We start from the raw sequence: 19,157 nt of genomic DNA on the forward strand, positions 1-19,157 counted from the left end.
GATCTTAGTGGAAATGGTTTCAGTTTTTCACCATTGAGAATGATGTTGGCTGTGGGTTTGTCATATATGGCCTTTATTATGTTGAGGTAGGTTCCCTCTGTGCCCACTTTCTGGAGAGTCTTTATCATAAATGGGTGTTGAATTTTGTCAAAAGCTCTTTCTGCATCTATTGAGATGATCATATGGTTTTTATCCTTCAATTTGTTAATATGGTGTATCACATTGAATGATTTGCGTATATTGAAGAATACTTGCATTCCTGGGATAAACCCCACTTGAGCATAGTGCATGATCCTTTTAATGTGCTGTTGGATTCTGTTTTCTAGTATTTTGTTGAGGATTTTTGCATCTGTGTTCATCAGTGATATTGGCCTGTAGTTTTCTTTCTTTGTGACATCTTTGTCTGCTTTTGGTATCAGGGTGATGGTGGCCCTGTAGAATGAGTTTGGGAGTGTTCCTTCCTCTGCTATATTTTGGAAGAGTTTGAGAAGGGAAGGTGTTAGCTCTTCTCTGAATGTTTGCTAGAATTCGCCTGTGAAGCCATCTGGTCCTGGGCTTTTGTTTGTTGGAAGATTTTTAATCACAGTTTCATTCACTACTTGTGATTGGTCTGTTCATATTTTCTATTTCTTCCTGGTTCAGTCTTGGAAGGTTATAGCTTTCTAAGAATTTGTCCATTTCTTCCAGGTTGTCCATTTTATTGCATAGAGTTGCTTGTAGTAGTCTCTTAGGATGCTTTGTATTTCTGCGGTGTCCATTGTAACTTCTCCTTTTTCATTTCTAATTTTATTGATTTGAGTCCTCTCCCTCTTTTTCTTAATGAGTCTGGCTAATGGTTTATAAACTTTGTTTATCTTCTCAAAGAACCAGCTTTTAGTTTTATTGATCTTTGCTATTGTGTCCTTCTTTTCTTTTTCATTTATTTCTGATCTGATTTTTATGATTTCTTTCCTTTTGCTAACTTTGGGGGGTTTTGTTCTTCTTTCTCTAATTGCTTTAGGTGTAAGGTTAGGTTGTTTATTTGAGATGTTTCTTGTTTCTTGAGGTAGGATTGTATTGCTATAAACATCCCTCTTAGAACTGCTTTTGCTGCATCTCATAGGTTTTGGGTCATTGTGTTTTCATTGTCATTTGTTTCTAAGTATTTTTTGATTTCCTCTTTGATTTCTTCAGTGATCTCTTGGTTATTTAGTAGTGTATTGTTTAGCCTCCATGTGTTTGTATTTTTTACAGTTTTTGTTTTCCTGTAATTGAAATCTAGTCTCATAGCATTGTGGCTGGAAAAGATACTTGATACGATTTCAATTTTCTTAAATTTACCAAGGCTTGATTTGTGACCCAAGATATGGTCTATCCTGGAGAATGTTCCATGAGCACTTGAGAAAAAAGTGTATTCTGTTGTTTTTTGGAGGAATGTCCTAAAAATATCAATTAAGCCCATCTTGTTTAATTTGTTATTTAAAGCCTGTGTTTCCTTATTTATTTTCATTTTGGATGATCTGTCCATTGGTGAAAGTGGGATGTTAAAGTCCCCTACTATGATTGTGTTACCGTCGATTTCCTCTTTTATGGCTGTTATCATTTGCCTTATGTATTGAGGTGCTCCTATGTTGGGTACATAAATATTTACAATTGTTATATCTTCTTCTTGGAACGATCCTTTGATCATTATGTAGTGTCCTTCTTTGTCTCTTGTAATAGTCTTTATTTTAAAGTCTATTTTGTCTGATATGAGAATTGCTACTCCAGCTTTCTTTTGATTTCCATTTGCATGGAATATCTTTTTCCATCCCCTCACTTTCAGTCTGTATGTGTCCCTAGGTCTGAATTGGTCTCTTGTAGACAGCATATATATGGGTCTTGTTTTTTTATCCATTCAGCCAGTCTATGTCTTTTGGTTGGCGCATTTAATACATTTACATTTAAGGTAGTTATTGATATGTATGTTCCTATTACCATTTTCTTAATTGTTTTGGGTTTGTTATTGTAGGTCTTTTCCTTCTCCTGTGTCTCCTGCCTAGAGAAGTTCCTTTAACATTTGTTGTAAAGCTGGTTTGGTGGTGCTGAATTCTCTTAGCTTTTGCTTGTCTGTAAAGGTTTTAATTTCTCTGTCAAATCTGAATGAGATCCTTGCTGGGTAGAGTCATCTTGGGTGTAGGTTTTTCCCTTTCATCACTTTAAATATGTCCTGCCACTCCCTTCTGGCTTGAAGAGTTTCTGCTGAAAGATCAGCTATTAACCTTATGGGGATTCCGTTTTATGTCATTTGTTGCTTTTACCTTGCTGCTTTTAATATCTTTTGTTTGTATTTAAGTTTTGATAGTTCGATTAATATGTGTCTCAGCCTGTTTCTCTTTGGGTTTATCCTGTATGGTACTTTCTGTGCTTCCTGGATGGTACTCTCTGTGCTTCCTGGACTTGATTGACTCTTTCTTTTCCCATGTTAGGTACGTTTTCGACTATAATTTCTTCAAATATTTTCTCAGACCCTTTTTTTTTTTCTTCTTTGGAACCCCTACAATTCTAATGTTGGTGCATTTAATGTTGTCCCAGAGGTCTCTGAGACTGTCCTCAATTCTTTTCATTCTTTTTTCTTTATTCTGCTCCCTGGCAGTTATTTCCACCATTTTATCTTCCAGCTCACTTATCCGTTCTTCTGCCTCAGTTATTCTGCTATTGATTCCTTCTAGAGTATTTTTAATTTCAGTAACTGTGTTGTTCATCACTGTTTGCTCTTTTGTTCTTCTAGATCCTCGTTAAATGTTTCTTGTATTTTCTTCATTCTGTTTCCGAGATTTTGGGTCATCTTTACTATCATTACTCTGAATTCTTTTTCAGGTAGGTTACCTATTTCATCTACATTTATTTGGCCTTGTAGGTTTTTACCTTTCTCCTTTGTCTGTAACATATAATTTTGTTGTTCCATTTTTTTCTTTTTTTTGGTGGGTGGTGCTATATTCCTGTCTTACTGGTTGTTTCGCCTGAGACGTCCAGCACTGGAGTTTGCAGGCAGTTGGATAGAGCTGGGTCTTGGTGCTGAGATGAGGACCTCTGGGAGGCCTAACTCCAATAAATATTCCCTGGGGTCTGAGGTTCTGTGTTAGTCCAACGGTTTGGACTCAGAACTCCCACCACAGGAGCTCGGGCCTGACCTCTGGCCTGGGAACCAAGATCTCTCAAGCTTTGTGGCGAGGAAAAAAAAAAAAAAAAAAAAAAACGAAAGGAAAAAATGAGCAGTACAATATCAAAGAATAAAAAACAAAATAAAGGGGCTTCCATGGTGGCGCAGGGGTTGAGAATCTGCCTGCCAATGCAGGGGACACGGGTTTGAGCCCTGGTCCAGGAAGATCCCACATGCCGCGGAGCAACTAGGCCCGTGAGCCACCATTACTGAGCCTGCACGCCTGGAGCCTGTTCTCCGCAACAAGAGAGGCCGCGATAGTGAGAGGCCCGTGCACCATGATGAAGAGTGGCCCCCGCTTGCCGCAACTAGAGAAAGCCCTCGCACAGAAACGAAGACCCAACACAGCCATAAATAAATAAATAAATAAATAAAAATTAAAAAAATAAAATTAGAAAGATAAAAAATATATTAGGAAAAATAAAACTATAATTGAAACAACTGCAACAAGGTAAAATAAAACCACAACAGAAAAAAGAAAAAAAAAGGGGGGGTGGGGGTGGGAACAAGCTAAAAGGAAAGAACACTAACAAAGTATAAAGAATAAAATAAAATTAGAAAAATAAAAGATTTATTAGGAAAAATAAAAATATACAACAACAGTGAATCAACAAGGTAAAACAGAACCCCAATCTACAAGAGGAAAACAGGAGAAAAAAGAGACTTGGCTACGGGAGCGGAGTTTAGGCGGGGGGTGGAACTTAGGCAGGGGTGTGGAACTTAGGCAGGGGCGGGGTTTAGGGTGAGGTGGAGTGACAGTTGAATGTGGGGGTGGGGCCTCTGCTTAGGACCTGCGCAGAAGGGGAAAGGCAGCATGTGGAAAGGAGGGCCTCTGGCCTCTGGAGTGTGGAGTTCTGGAGTTTGGCAGTAGGGCCCTGAGTGAGGGTGTGTGGGTGGGGTTCAGGCCCAGCACAGTTGGAGGGAGGGGGTCTCCACGTGTAGAGATGGGGCCCTGGTTGGGTGTGTAGGGGCGGGGCTTGGGCTCTGTGCAGCAGGAGGGAGGATCCGAGGGCAGAGCATTAGGCCCCAGAGCCCAACAGGCTTCCTGGTGCCTAAGTGGACAGGGAAAGCGCTGGCCACATTCCCTTCCATTCCTTCATACCCCCCACCACCGTCTCCCCCAGAGTCTCCCCCATCACCGCTGGAACCCTAACCATGGGTGGGTCCTGCTGGCTGTAGGAATTCCTTCCCTCCCCCAGGTGCCCCTCAGGGGTGCTGGTCCCGGAGGTCCAGCCTTTACTTTTGTTCCCCCTTCCCTCCCTCCCACTCCCTGAGGACCTGCACGGCTGGAGGGGGCCTCGGTGGGCAGAGGATCAGGCCTGGGATCTCAGCAGGCTCCGGGGGCCCAAGTGGGCAGGGGAAACGTGGCCACACTCCCTTTTGATCCTCTGCCCTCCATGTGGTTCCCCAATTTCCCCCTTCAGGCATGGGATCCCTTCTCCTCCCCCAGCCGCCCCTCAGGGGCGCCAGTCCCATCCCACCTCCACTTCTCCTCCCCCTTCACTCCCCTCACGCCCCACGTCCTACCCGGTCACTGGGGGTTCCTCCCGTCCCCTTAGGTGTCTGTGGTCCCCCACCGGTGCCTGGCAGGTGCCCTAGTTGTGAGGAGACGCAAATTCTGTGTCCTCCTAGTCCGCCATCTTGACTCCACCCATCCCAACTCCTATTTTTTGAATTTTGTGTGCACACACATGCTCAGTGGACAAAACTGAAGGGTAATATCTTTGGTGGGCCAAAGGCTGCACCTCTTGGACTCCTGTGAAGGATTTAGGGGATAGTTGATAGATGCTAGTCATACCAAAGAAGCATCTGCCATAGGCCTGAGAGTATTTCCTTTACTTCTTAGTCTTGCTGTTTGCTGTAAGTGTTCTCTCAGCCTTGATTTCTGTGTAAGTTAGTTGGGCATAATAAATAATTCCCATATTTTATCAGTGCTTTTTTTTAATCACTTAGAATTTTTTTCAATTTTATAGTTATTGAAAGTGCTCTTTTAGAGTTATGTTTTTATCATTCATCTCTCTTTTACACATCAAAAAAAAGAAGAAAAGTAAATTGGTTTTGGCATCCCTAAAACTTGTCCACATTTAGAGTCTAGCCCTGCTGAATCACCATGGTTCAGCATCATCACTGTCTGTGTTTTTCTGTATGAGGTTATCCTCTGTGCTCTGTGGGTTGAAGAGGTAGCCCTTCTTAAAAGGACACTTCACTAGTCAGTAGTCTTTGGAATTTTCTTTCCAACCACTGACACTAATTTTGCAAGTGCAGGCAATAAAACTGCCTCAGGACTGCTGCCTGGCCAATATGATTATGAGTCACACCCCAATATTGGAGAATTAAGATGGGAAAAATGAGGGTCTTTGAATTGAAGTATAGCATGGAATGTATTTTTCATCATGTGCTGTAGTGATCCGTAACCTGTCTATTGTTTCTTCATAATCCTTTGTGATGAAGGTCATCTTATCGTCTCTATTTTTTAGGTTTGGAAACTCAACCTCAGAAAGGTAAAGTAAGCTTCACAAGTAATTGGAGGAAGAGTTTGCACCCAGCTGTGTCCAACCAAGCCATCCCCTCTCCATGCCCCTGCTCATTCCACCCTGCTCCATCTTTGACACTGTAAAGCCTCTTATTTTGCCCTTGGAGGTTAATAGATCTTGGGACACTCTGTTTCCCCAGGCCACACCAGCTTGGAGGGCAGCAAGTATAACTGCATCATAATTAACATGAATAAAACAATGTTTCTATGACCCAGTCTCTACCCGCAGAATTGCAGGAATCCCAGAGGCTCTCAAATCTCTCTCAACCAGCTTAGGGAATATCCAGGTGGGTCTCATATGCGCTTCCCAATTAGTCCACCAGGCCCTTAACTCAGTAGGTTGCCTTTCTCCCATTTGTCCTTCTGCAGGCCGAAGGTCCACTGACCAGAATTTCCACAGGGAGGATCTCTCATCCTCCTTCCATCTGCTCTAAATACCCTCCATGTGTGGTGGGGCTCTTTTTTTGTTCCCTGCTCTCAGAACTGGATCCCTGTACCAAGTCTGTGGGTTGGGTATCTCTCCTGAGAGAGGCTCTCTGACCTGACCTTTATGGAAAATGATTCTCCCTGCTTCAGTCTTCCTGTCTATGGCCTACCCACAACCTCCAACTTTCCAGACATGCTCAGATGCACAGGAATTCACAGCTGTGGCAGCTTAAGGCTAAGCTCTAGGTTGAAGGACCCAAAGACATAAGCCCTGTCTCCCTGTATTAGTTTTCTGTTGCTATGGTAACAAATCACCACAAATGTAGTGGCTTAAAACAGCACACTTATTATCTCACATTTCTGTAGGTCAGAAGTCCAAGCAGGCTTGGTTGAGTTCTCTGCTTATGGTTTTCATAAGGCTGAAATTAAAGTGTCAGGACTGGGCTCTTGTCTGAAGGCTCTGGGGGAGAATCCACTTCCACACTCTTTCAGGTTGTTGATAGAATTCTGTTGGTTGCGGTTGTAAGACTGAGGTCCCTGTTTCCTTGCTGTCAGCCGGGGGCTGGTCTTTGCTTCTACATGCTTCCTTATTTCTTCTCATGCTTTCCATGTGCCGCCTCCACCCCTCCAGCAATAGTCGGTTGCCCTCTCATGCTTTGAATCTCCACCTTCCTCTTCCTTCCTCATCTCTGATTCCCGCAAGATAAAGTGCTCTACCTTTAAGGGCTCACGTGACTGGATTGGCCCCACCCAGGTAATACAGGATATCTCCCTATAATCACCATAAGATCCAAAACTTTGATTATATCTGCAAAGTTCCTTACCATGTAACAAAACATACTCATAGGTTTCAGGGATAATGGCATGGTTATCTTTGGGGGAGCATGACTTGGTCTACCACACCCCTAATTAGTTTGGAATCTCCTTGCAGAGTGGGGATACTGCACAACCCTGACACTGCAGGCACCTAATAAGTCTGTTTCTCCGAGGATTTGGGGGGTCCTTTTGTCTAACAAAGAAGGTTAAATAGAGGGTTACAGTTCCTGAGAATTTAGTTTTTAAAAAGTTCTTTACTCAAATTAATAGGGGAAGAGATACTGCCTCCTTGTGGGAGGTAAATCCCTTAAAGTCAGTGGCTCTGGCTGGTGGTGCTCCTAAAGCTTGGTGTGAGGAAGCCTCTGGGTACCGTCTGCTGTTTCTGGGGTGGACAGAGCAGATGGCCCAGCTCCTGTTGTTGATCAGACTGGGCAGAGTGGGTTTGCTCAGGGCCAGGGATCTGGGCTTAGAGATGCTGGCTTTTCCCAGGCTGGCTTTCAGCCAGTGGCTTGGGAAATCTTGGATGGGGAGGTTGTGTGAAAACAAATTCACATGCATTTGGTCAGGTACATTTTGTGCTGGGGACTTACACATTCTGGACCTCCTCGAACCTCACAGAAACCCACCAGTAGGCTGTAGGGGCCCCATTTTACAGATAAGGAAACTCAGGCTCTGAGAGGGTAAATGACACGCTCTGTGCCTCGGTGAGGCACAGAGGCAGCACTAGAGCCTGCTCTTCTCTCATAGTTCAGCCCCTTTCCTCCATTCTGCAGGCACTCCCTGGGGAGGCAAGGAGCCATGGTTTGTCACTGATGTACTGGGTGACTATGGAAGCGTCTCCACTTGTCATTCAAGTCCTAGCCTACCTCTTTCCTGACCACCTCAATTTTTTTTTCCCCTCCAAGTTCCTACGACATCCATTCATTCATTCTGAACTCAATACACTTAAGTATTTATGACACACTAGGCACTATGCTGGGTGCTGGAAATGAAGGCAAGCAAGACAGACCATCCGGTCCACCCATCAATGAGCTTACAGAGCTGCCTTCACTCTTGGAGAAGACAATTATACAAGTAACAATGGTGAAGTGTGACGAGCATTAGGATGGAGATATCAAGGATGCTATGAAATAGCAGGGTGTAGGTTCTAACCTATTCTAGTGATAAGAGAACCTCTTGGAGGGGATCTCAAAGTCAAGTCCTGAAGGATAAGATGAAATTAGCTAGACCAGGAGAGTGGGCAAGAGTGATGCAAGCAGGGACTTCCCTGGTGGTCCAGTGGGTAAGGCTCCACTCTCCCAAAGCAGGGGGCCCGGGTTTGATCCCTGGTCAGGGAACTAGATCCCTCATTCATGCTGCGACTAAGAAGAAGTCCACGTGCCGTGACTAAAGATCCCGCACAGCCTAAGTAAATAAATAAGTAAATAAATATTAAAAAAAAAAAAAAGTGATGCAAGCAGAAGGGACATGGCATACAAAGGCCAGGAGGCAAGAGTGCCTGGAAAAATAGTTCATGAAATCAGGAAAACAAAGTGAAACCAAGCAGCACCCTGTGGGGACCCTCCTGGGTACAAATCCTTTCCGTGCCACCTGTTTCTTGTTTGTAGGAAATAGGTTTCATTCAGCCTCCTGGACCTTTCCTAAGTTCCAAAGACCAGATTCAAACAGTTAACTAATCAGGGAGGTAAGAGAACGCAGAAACAAGGGAGGATCAGCCAAGAAACAATAGTGGAGGGGCTTCCCTGGTGGCGCAGTGGTTGAGCGTCTGCCTGCCAGTGAGGGGGACACGGGTTTGGGCCCTGGTCTGGGAAGATCCCACGTGCCGCGGAGCAGGTAGGACCGTGAGCCACGATTGCTGAGCCTGCGCGTCTGGAGCCTGTGCTCTGCGGCAGGAGAGGCCGCGATGGTGAGAGGCCCGCCCACCGCGATGAAGAGTGGTCCCCGCTTGCCGCAACTGGAGAAAGCCCTCGCACAGAAACGAAGACCCAACACAGCCATAAATAAATAAATAAATAAAAATTTATAAAAAAAACAAAAAACAATAGTGCAGCAATGGCGCAGGGTCCCGGTTCCTCCAGAAAGAATATACATAACAATATCTTTGAGTTCTTTTGCAGGCCCCCCACCCAGGTGAAGGGTAGTAACTTCAGGCTGGGCACAAGATTCCTGGAACACCACCCTGTTACCTCACCACCAACCAATCAGAAGACAGTCACACACCCTGCAGCCCTCACCTCAAATTTTGCCTATAAAAACTTCTCCCCAAAAACCATCAGGGAGTTTGGGCTTTTTGAGCAGAAGCCTCCCGGTCTCTTGCTTGGCCCTGCAAGAAATCTTTCTCTGCTCCAAACTCTGACGTTTCAGTTTGTTTGGCCTCACTGTGTGTTGAGCACATGAACTTCAGTTCAGTAACAAAAGCAAAACAAAAAGTGTCCACCTGACACATTTTTGGACAACAACCTACTCTCCAACACCAGTTGGGTGTTCAACAATTCAATTCATTCTGAAACTAACTACCCAGAGTTAGCGCAGACCCTACAGCTTAAGGCTCAGTCCCACAAGACCACCTCCACTTCAGATGCCAGTTGTAAGTCTCAGGCCACCCAAACCTCTGACCTACTGGCTATAAATAAGGGGCTCCCTGGACCCCCTCCTTGGGTTTGATAATTTGCTAGATCAGCTCACCAAACTCAGGAAGTCACTTTACTTACACTTACCAGCTGATAATAAAGAAGTACACAGAGATCAGGAAGGGTCCTGAGCAGAGGAACTTCTGTCTGTGAAATTGCGGTGCACCACCCTCCCAGCATGTGGACATGCTCACCAACTCCAAAATGCTCTTTCTCTCTTGCTGTTCAAGGGTTTTTATAGACCTCAACCTTCAGCGTTTCCTCACCAACTCCCAGCGGGAAATTCTCACGCTTTAATCACTTGGTCCTTCTGGTAACCAGCCCCATCTGGAGGCTATCTAGGGGCCCTGCCCTAAATCACTTCTTTAGCATAAATTTAGGATGGAAAGGGATTCCTTATGAATAACAAAAGACACTCCTATCACTCAGGAAATCCCAAGGATTTCAGGAGCTCTGTGCCAGGAAAAAGCACAGAGAACAAGTACTTATTTAATTATATAGCAGTCTATAAGGAGCAGAGTTTCAGGCAGCAAATGGCAAGAGCTGAGGCCTGAGAGATAAGAGGACCAGATCAAGAAAGATTTGTGTATAGATGAGGTTAAACAGTTTCTACTTTAGGGCAGTGGGGTGCCCCTAAGGGTTTAAGTAGGGGAGTGATAGGGTGAGATTTGCATGTTATAAAGATGCCTTTTGGGGAAATGATTATAGGGACAAACCTAGAGTCAGAGAGACTAGTAAGGAAGATATTATGGTAATCCTGGTGGAGACAATGATGGCTTTGAGAGGCCAAGAAGATGGAAAGAAGTGGGTGGGGTCATGAGAAGGTTGAGCTGGCCTGACTTTGATGTTGGATGCCTTGTGATCTCTATCATTCTTCCAGAAATTAATTGTGCTCTCCCTTACAACATTTATTTTTACATTTATTCGTACTTCTTTAATGTCGTTGTTTGACTTTTCATGCATTTATATCTATGACTCCAACATTCCTTAAAATCTGAGATTATCGCTCATAGCTAATACAAATGTAATTTTTTCCTTTTTTTTTTTTTTTAATTCTTTGGGCCTCAGTTTCCTTATTGTTAACGTGATAACCCAGGCTTTTCCTGCTTCATAAAGTTATTTTGAAGACCTGGTATTCAATGAGATGATGGTGAAATGCTTTAAATAGCATGCAGCTGTAATAGATGATTCTCAGAAAGGGATTACCTATCTGCATTAGATTAGTACTGCCCAGAGTGTATATTGGTCAGGATGCAGTCAGAAAAAGAGAAGAAAAAAGCTAGTGTGGTCTCTCTTGTGTGATTGATTCTTAAATTATGACTGAAGTTCAATCAATAATGGCCACATAATACTGACTTCAGCCAGAGAGAAGCCTGGAAAAATGTTTATTGTGATAATTGAGTTGGATGGTCAATGGTTTCATATACCTACTGGGGTAATCCTAACACCTCAACTGTACATGTGATTGGTTTGAACCCCATCTCACAAGGTAGGGAAAACCCAGGCCTTCTCCAAGATTTCTGTGAATTCCCTGGACCTATGTTTTTCAGTGTCACCTGACTAAATTTCTTTCTTTGCTGTCTTGTGGACACACCTTTATCTCTATCCCAGAATTGCCCCCAAAGTTGAACACAGCCCCTACTCTTTGCTGCCCACTAGCCCTGCTCCCACAAAGGCAGCTTTGTAATAGACATTTATTGGAGATTTGGAGAATAGGTTACACTGGAGAGAGGGTTGGTTTGCAGAATTGCAGTCCAGAGATCTCTCTGTTCTTAAAAATCTTCCCCAATTTTTCACAGACTAGGGCATTAGTATCTGACCAGATTGCTTAGTCTTCCTTTTTCATCTCTCCTTTGTTCTTCCTCATCCCCAAATTCTTCTTCTTTTTTTTTTTTTGGCCGCACAGCGTGGCATGTGGGATATTAGTTCCCCGACCAGGGATTGAACCCCAGCCCCCTGCAGTGGAAGCGTGGAATCCTAACCACTGGTCCGCCAGGGAATTCCCACCAAATTCTTGTTCAATTCTTAGGCAGAGCTATTGAATATTTAGCTATCTTTGTTGTTTCCTCCCCACCCATGTCCTTAGGGCCTCACCTTCTATCCCCAAGGGGCCTATCAAGGTAGTTTCCTAAACAAAGACACTTCCTTCCCTAAAAAGGAACTCTGGTGCCAGCTGATAAAACAACAGCGTCTTGTATCCGCTACAACAATGACAAGGTTGCCGGATCGTGTTTATTTTTCAGAGGATCTGACATTAGCTGGGTCTTTTGGCAAATGGGAAAAGTAACCTGTCTGCATCCCTGGTAATTTAGGTTTGCACCCCTTATGTCATCTGATTTGATGCTCACAAGTTTGGGAGAAAGGCTGGGTAGTTCTGATTAGCCCATTTTATGATGGGCAAAAACAGGGTTTAGAAATGACAAGTGACTGGATGAATGAGCTTCTAGGCTAGACCTTGAACCCAGATCTCAGCTCATTCAATTCTCTTTCCCTTGAGAGTTTTCATGAAAATTGAAAACATCCCTTGTTTGTTAGTCAAGTAAGCTGTTTTGAGAATGAACTTAGTGTCCCCGTGTAGAAGGTCAAAAGAGACATGGGTTATTTGACAGATAGGTTTTACATTAGTGCTGGAGGAAAAGATACGCTGTCAGCAGATGCTTTTCTGTGCTGAGACTGAAATGTTAGCCTCCTCGAGATAACTATCTCGAGGCTGTTAGGAAAGGCTAAGGCTAAGGAGGAATCCAGCCAGATTACCCCCTTCTCCCTGCCGTGGTTGCCTTTCCCACTTCTCTCCCATCCATACGCTATCCTCCTTCAAGGCCCACTTCCCACTCTCCAAAATTCTCTGGGAATCCATCCCTGACAGCCACACGTGGATTGAATCTTTCTCTTCTGGGAATCCCAATGGCAATTACTCTCTGCTTTGCACCATTAGTGCGTTCTAGATCAGTGGCTTCCAAACTTGTTTGATTGCGACCCACAGTGAAAAACACATATTTTATCTTGCATCTCAGTACACAGCTCCCCCTCTCGCACACACACAGAGCAATACACGCATATATAGCACTGAACAAAGTATCATGCACAGTTACTCTTATTTCATATGATACACACTAATATATCTTTTCTATTCTACTTAATTCTTTTCTCTTCTACCAAAAAATGCTGGTTGGAACGCATTAAATTGATTTCATGACCCACTAAGAATAATCATTCCTCTGATCTCTCCGCAACGCAGTGTGATACTTTATCATACTGCAGCCTCCACCCCCCCCCCCCCCCCCCCCACTGCTCCTGATCCTCGAGGTCAGTTCCCTTCATGTCTCACCTGGGTACTCCCAGAAGATCCTCACCAGCCTCTTGCCCTAAGTGTCTCTCTCTCTTTTGCATCCCCCCCCCACTCATTTCTCTCAAATGCAAATTTCATCTGATCATTCTGATGCATAAAAACCTCCTGAGGCTTTCCATAGTGCATTCCAGAAAATTGCCTGAGGAAAAGGCCCTTTGCAGACTGTCTGCTCACCAGCCTTCTCCTTATCTTCAGCAAGTCGAGGCCCTTTGGGCTCCCCTCATCACTCACCCGAGTCAGAGTCAGCTGTTTCCTTCCTCTGTGAATTCGCACACGCTGTTCCCCGACTGGAAGGCCTCTCTCTCTTCTCTGGTGGAAAACTACTTTCACTTTAAGAACTCGGATTACTAGAAAGAAGGAAATCCTGCCATTTGTGACAATGTGGATGGACCTTGAGCGCATTGTGCTAGATGAGATAAGCCAGACAAAGGCAAATATTGTATATCAGTTGTATGTGGAATCAAAAAAAGCCAAACTCATAGAAACAGAGAGTAGAATGGTGATTACCAGAGAATGGGGGGGACCACGGGTTTGGGGAGATGCTGGTCAAAGGGTACAAAGTTGTAACTAGAAGATGGGAAGATAAGGCATTGCCTAGTAATTATAGTCAAAAATATAGTATCGTATACTTTAAAACTGCTAAAAGAGTAGATCTTAAATGTTCTCACCACAAAAAAGAAATGGTAAGTATGTGAAGTAATAGAAGTGTTAGCTAACACTATGGTGGTAATCATACTGCAATACACGAATGTATCAAATCAACTCCTTGTGCACCTTAAACTTACACAATCCTATATGTCAATTATATCTCAATAAATAAAAAATAAAACTCAGACTACCTATCACCATGAAGTGGTGTTTTGATTGCTCCTACCTAGTACTTATGAAACCGTGCACCTCAGATTGGGACTCGAACCTGGCCTAAAACCAGATTGGGACTCGAATACATGCGGCTGGGACTTGAACCCGGCCAAAACCCTGATTGGGACTCGAACCCACGCGGCTGGGACTCGAACCTGGCCAAAACCCAGTCTTCCAACTGAGATCACACACCTGGTTTCAGGCCTTAATGAAGGTCAGGTTCTTGACGTCTCATCGCAGAAAGAAGTCAGTGACAGACAAAGTGGTAGGTAAGAAGTGGATTTATTTAGAGAGAAACACACTCCCCAGACAGAGTGTGGGCCATCTCAGAAGGTGAGAAAGGCACCAGGGTATAGGGTTGTCAGTTTTTATAGGGGTGGGTAATTTCATAGGCTAATGAGTGGGAGGAGTATTCCAGCTATTTTAGGAAGGGGTGGGGATTTCCAGGAATTGGGCCACCGCCCACTTTTTGATCCTTATGGTCAGTCTTGGAACTGTCATGGCGCCTGTGGGTGTGTCATTTAGCTTGCTGATGTGAGCATATATTGAGGCTCAAGGTCTAGTGGAAAAAGTTGACTTGTCCGCCATCTTGGACCCATTTGGTTCTAATCAGTTTATGTCATGTCCTTGGGCTATGTCATGTCCTTGGGCTATGTCATTCTTTCAAAGGTTGTACCCTAACCCCTTCCCGCCTATTTCATTCCCCCCTCAGAGATTTTACTCCCATATTCTTATGGGAAGCAGAAGGGTGATGGTCCGTCTTCTGTAACTGCTTCAGGGCTGAGTAGGGGCGTCGACCCTGCCTGTCAGGGAGTGAACATCTCTGGATGCCAGATCTAGGGGCCCCTGGGGCAGGACAGCTCCTTGTTCTAAGTCAGTACGGGCTGGAATCCTCGCATAGCCATCATCTTGGTGTGGAACTGTTGTAACTGCTTCCATAGCCTTTCTATGACTCTCCCTGATGATGAAGCACTTTTTGTAACAGCATCAGAGTACAAAAATATCTGTAAATGACAAAAGACTTAAAAGCCATGGTTAAACATCTGATTACAATGTAATCGATAAAGAAACTCGGTTACAATAACCAGAATTACGAATGATTACATTTAATTTAACATACCAAATAATCCTAGTTAAATATTTCTCTTTTAAGATACCTAGGGGCCCTCTAAAGTACTCCAAAGTTAGCTGGAAATCAAAACAAACTTAATTAAAATTTGACATTTGGGAAGTTTGTCAAAAAGTTTTAAAACACTTGGTCAAATAAGATCATAGGTCACTGTGAGACAATACTTAACTAAAGTTACAAAAGATCTCAAAAACAAATACAGATGACTTAAAGGCAAAAAACTCATACTATCTGTTATTAAAAGCAGCACTTCAAGAAAACTTTGGAGGGAGAAACCAAATCCAGTCTTGTCCCAGCCCACTCCCAACAAAATCCATTTACCCAACTAAATTTAATCCAATCTTAGAAAATCCTGATCATGTATAACTCTTTTCAGTATTTTTCATTCTTCACACCTTCTTTTACTAAAAATACATATCTTACTCTTCTTAAAAGTTTTTTTCGGGCTTCCCTGGTGGCTTAGTGTTTGAGAATCCTCCTGCCAATGCAGGGGACACGGGTTCGAGCCGTGGAGCAGCTCCCACAGGTCGCGGAGCAGCTAAGCCCGTGCGCCACAACTACTGAGCCTGTGCGCTAGAACCTGTGAGCCACAACTACTGAGCCAGCGTGCTACAACTACTGAAGCCCAACCACCTAGAGCCTGTGCTCAGCAACAAGAGAAGCCACCGTAATGAGAAGCCCGCGCACCACAATGAAGAGTAGCCCCCGCTCACTGCAACTAGAGAAAGCCTGCACGCAGCAACAAAGACCCAATGCAGCCAAATATATATAAATAAATAAATTTGAAAAAACGTTTTTTTCACATCGAGTTACTTTTCTTGTTGACAAACTTGTAACATAGAATAAGGTCTTATCTGGCCTCTAATAAACTTAGTTTTATTAGAAGTATTACGCTTAACATTGATGACTCTTACATGTCTATGTTAATAAAACCAATAAGCTTAAGCCACCTTCAATACCAGATAGCAGTTTAGTACTGAATATTTTCTAGATGACATGAACCTGAAATTCATTCTGGCCAGATTATTTTCTATTTCTGAGTATTTATATAAGCACTTAATTTTTTTTAAAGCCAATTAAGTAGAGTTCTTTTACGAATCCATTTTTGGCAATATCATACACCTACAACACACGTATAGATACATATGAACACACAAACACGGAGGCCTCATAGTTCCCATTTCAAAATTTCAGCCCTGAGTCAGGAACAACATAAAAGCCATCAGTTACAAGGGGTTGGATTCAAATTGGGCTTCTAGCAGATGGAACAAATCAACGTCACCTACCTAGATGGCTAAACCCCTTTTATTAGTGTTTACAGAAAAGACACTTAAGATTTCTATTTATCCTTGACAAGTCAAGTTCTAAATTACTTTTTAAACATTTGTTTGTTTAAAAAGATAGCAAAGATAAGGGTTCCTGAGAAGACCAGATAGGACATTTGTATCTCAAAGGTACAGGCAAGTTCCTCCTAGGATGACTTTGCTTTCTCTTTGTTTAATACTTACAAGCCTCTTAAGATAAATAGGGAAGGTTTGGGGAGTAGTAAAAGGATTGGTGGGCTTTGGATTATTTTTGGAGCCACACCTCTGGTCCCCTAAAGAAAACATTTGTGAAACAAAGACAGTTTTGTTTTCTTTTTCAAAGAATTGGGTGGTTACCTCAATGATATTGAAGGACTGACATACCCATTCACCTATGTTGGAAAGTTTTACTTTTCCTCATTTAGCTTAGGGGAGAAGGCCTCTTCCAAAATTCTTATCAGGCTCTGAATATCAGCTATGGTCAGTTTAGTCAGACCAGTGGCCTGCTATTTTGGTGATCTACTTACAAACATTTTTGAGGATATTCCCTAGATTAAGAAATTTGTACCTTATATTTAGATACTGTATAACCCTTTTTACTTAATAATCACTGGCTGGATATATTTGGCCAAGCCCGGAACCTCGATATTCCATATTCCAGGGTTTACTAAGGCTTTTATTTTAGCTTCAGATTTTATCTGTTCCTTTTTGCTTTTTGTTAGAACCATTTGGTGATGAGGGTGGTTCCCTTGCCCCTCGAGAAACAGAGTGACCCCTAATTCAGTTAATAAATCTCTTCCCATTAAAGGGATGGGACAGTCAGGCACAAACAGAAAGGAATGTAAAAACAGCTGGCCATTGATCTTGCACAAAAGGAGTTCCAGGAAAGTGTGCCCCTGTCTCTTCCCTGGCGACCCCATTACGTATTCCTTATGACTGCTAAGGTTTCCAATCCTTTGGGTTAAGACCGAGAAGTTTGCACCAGTGTCTATAAGAAATTCTATGAAGTGGCCCACCACATCAATGACCACCCAAGAATTAGTTATGTAGATGTATCTCTAGGCAGAGCCACTTTCGGCCTTGGGCTCCTTTAGTTTTCTGATTTCAAAACCATCAATGGCTGAGGGGTCCCTGTCACTCTCTGGCATCTGGGGCATTCCCTCGTCCATGCCCTGGCTGTTTGTAAAGGGCACATCAATCATAATCTTCCCTCCAGTGCCCCTTTTGTCCACATAGCATATACTGGCCTTGTATGGGTACCCATGGGCCTTGTGGTCTGCCAGGGCCAGATTGACCCAGAAAAGCCAGCTTCCCCTTTAGTGGTCTCTGAGTGGACAAAGCCACTGCAATCATTTGGGCCTTTTGCATATTCCTCTGGGTGCATTCAGCCTTTTCGGCCATATCTCTATTACTGAAAACGAAATAAGCCAATTGGAACAAATCATTCATTGGAGTCTGAGGACCAGGAGTTGCTTTCTGAATTTTGTGCCTGATGTCTGGGGCAGACTAGGCTATGAAATGCATAGGCAAAAGGGTCTGTACCTCGGAGGAGGAGGGATCCATGTTCGTTCGGGATCCATGGACCTGTAGGGTGGGTCAGGTAAAAAGTCCTCTGTGTCCTTCCTAGAGTTATCCCTCCCGAGCTACACACGCCTCAAATTCCTTTTGGGTTCCATTGCCTAGATACGACGCCATGAAAATTTGAACATAGGGTACTTCACTCCATTTTAAATGTCCTAACTCATATTGTGGCCAAACCTGATTACATAACCTACTAAGTTTTTTCCTTTTAATTCCTGTTGTCCATATCTTTCCTAATCCTGGAGTATATGGCCCAGAGGGGTACTGGTTGGGATTGATGCAGCCTGACCCATTTCAGACAAGCCTGAGGTGACGTCTCTAACTCCTGAGCTATCCAAAATTCCACTCTTAAGTCAAAATCCACCGTGCAATTTAGTCAAGATTTGCACTTACAATTTTAGATGCTATCCCTTCCAAGGTAGTCTCCCAACCAGGTGTTAGTGCCCAAAAAGTCGCAAAGAAATGGCACAGAAGACGTCCCCAATTGTGTTGACGATGAGTGGGAGTTGGTCTAGCTGTAAGTTGGGAATAAAGGGTCAGCACTTGTAAGGGTCAGAGGGAGGGGAGTAAAAGCAATACTTGGTGGTCACACAGGTCTTCTGGGTTTAACAGAAGAAAGAAAGAAATAGAGCAGGAATGAACAAGAATACAAGAATATAGAAGAAAAACCTCAGAGTCAAGGAGAAGAGTATAGAGATGAACAATTTTGTCTTGGACCTGCTGTTGGATGTGCGTAAGTATACGGGGTTGACCCGCCAGTCAAAAATGAGCAGACGTCGGCAGAGCATCTTCCCCCATATGCCTGGCTCGTGGCATCCTACTGGCCTCTTTAGGACCAAGACCTAACTCTCAACATTTTCTTACCTTACCACTGTCCCTTTGTGGTCGCCAGCTGAAACCGTGCACCTCAGATTGGGACTTGAACTCACATGCTGGGACTTGAACCCAGCCTAAGCCCTGACTGGGACTTGAACCCACACGGCCGGGACTCAAACTCGGCCAAAACCCTGGTTGGGACTCAAACCCATGCAGCTGGGACTCGAAACCGGCCAAAACCCACAGTCTTCCAACTGAGATCACACACCTGGTTCCAGGACTTCATGAAGGTCAGGTTCTTGACGTCTCATCGCAGAAAGAATTCAGTGACAGACAAAGTGATAGGTAAGAAGTGGATTTATTTAGAGAGACACACTCCACAGACAGAGTGTGGGCCATCTCAGAAGGAGAGAAAAGGCACCAGGGTATGGGGTTGTCAGTTTTTATAGGAGTGGGTAATTTCATAGGCTAATGAGGGGGAGGAGTATTCCAGCTATTTTAGGAAGGGGTGGGGATTTCCAGGAATTGGGC

This window comes from Balaenoptera musculus, chromosome 2 (genome assembly GCF_009873245.2).
Source record: "Balaenoptera musculus isolate JJ_BM4_2016_0621 chromosome 2, mBalMus1.pri.v3, whole genome shotgun sequence".
In the NCBI taxonomy this organism is placed as follows: Eukaryota; Metazoa; Chordata; class Mammalia; order Artiodactyla; family Balaenopteridae; genus Balaenoptera; species Balaenoptera musculus.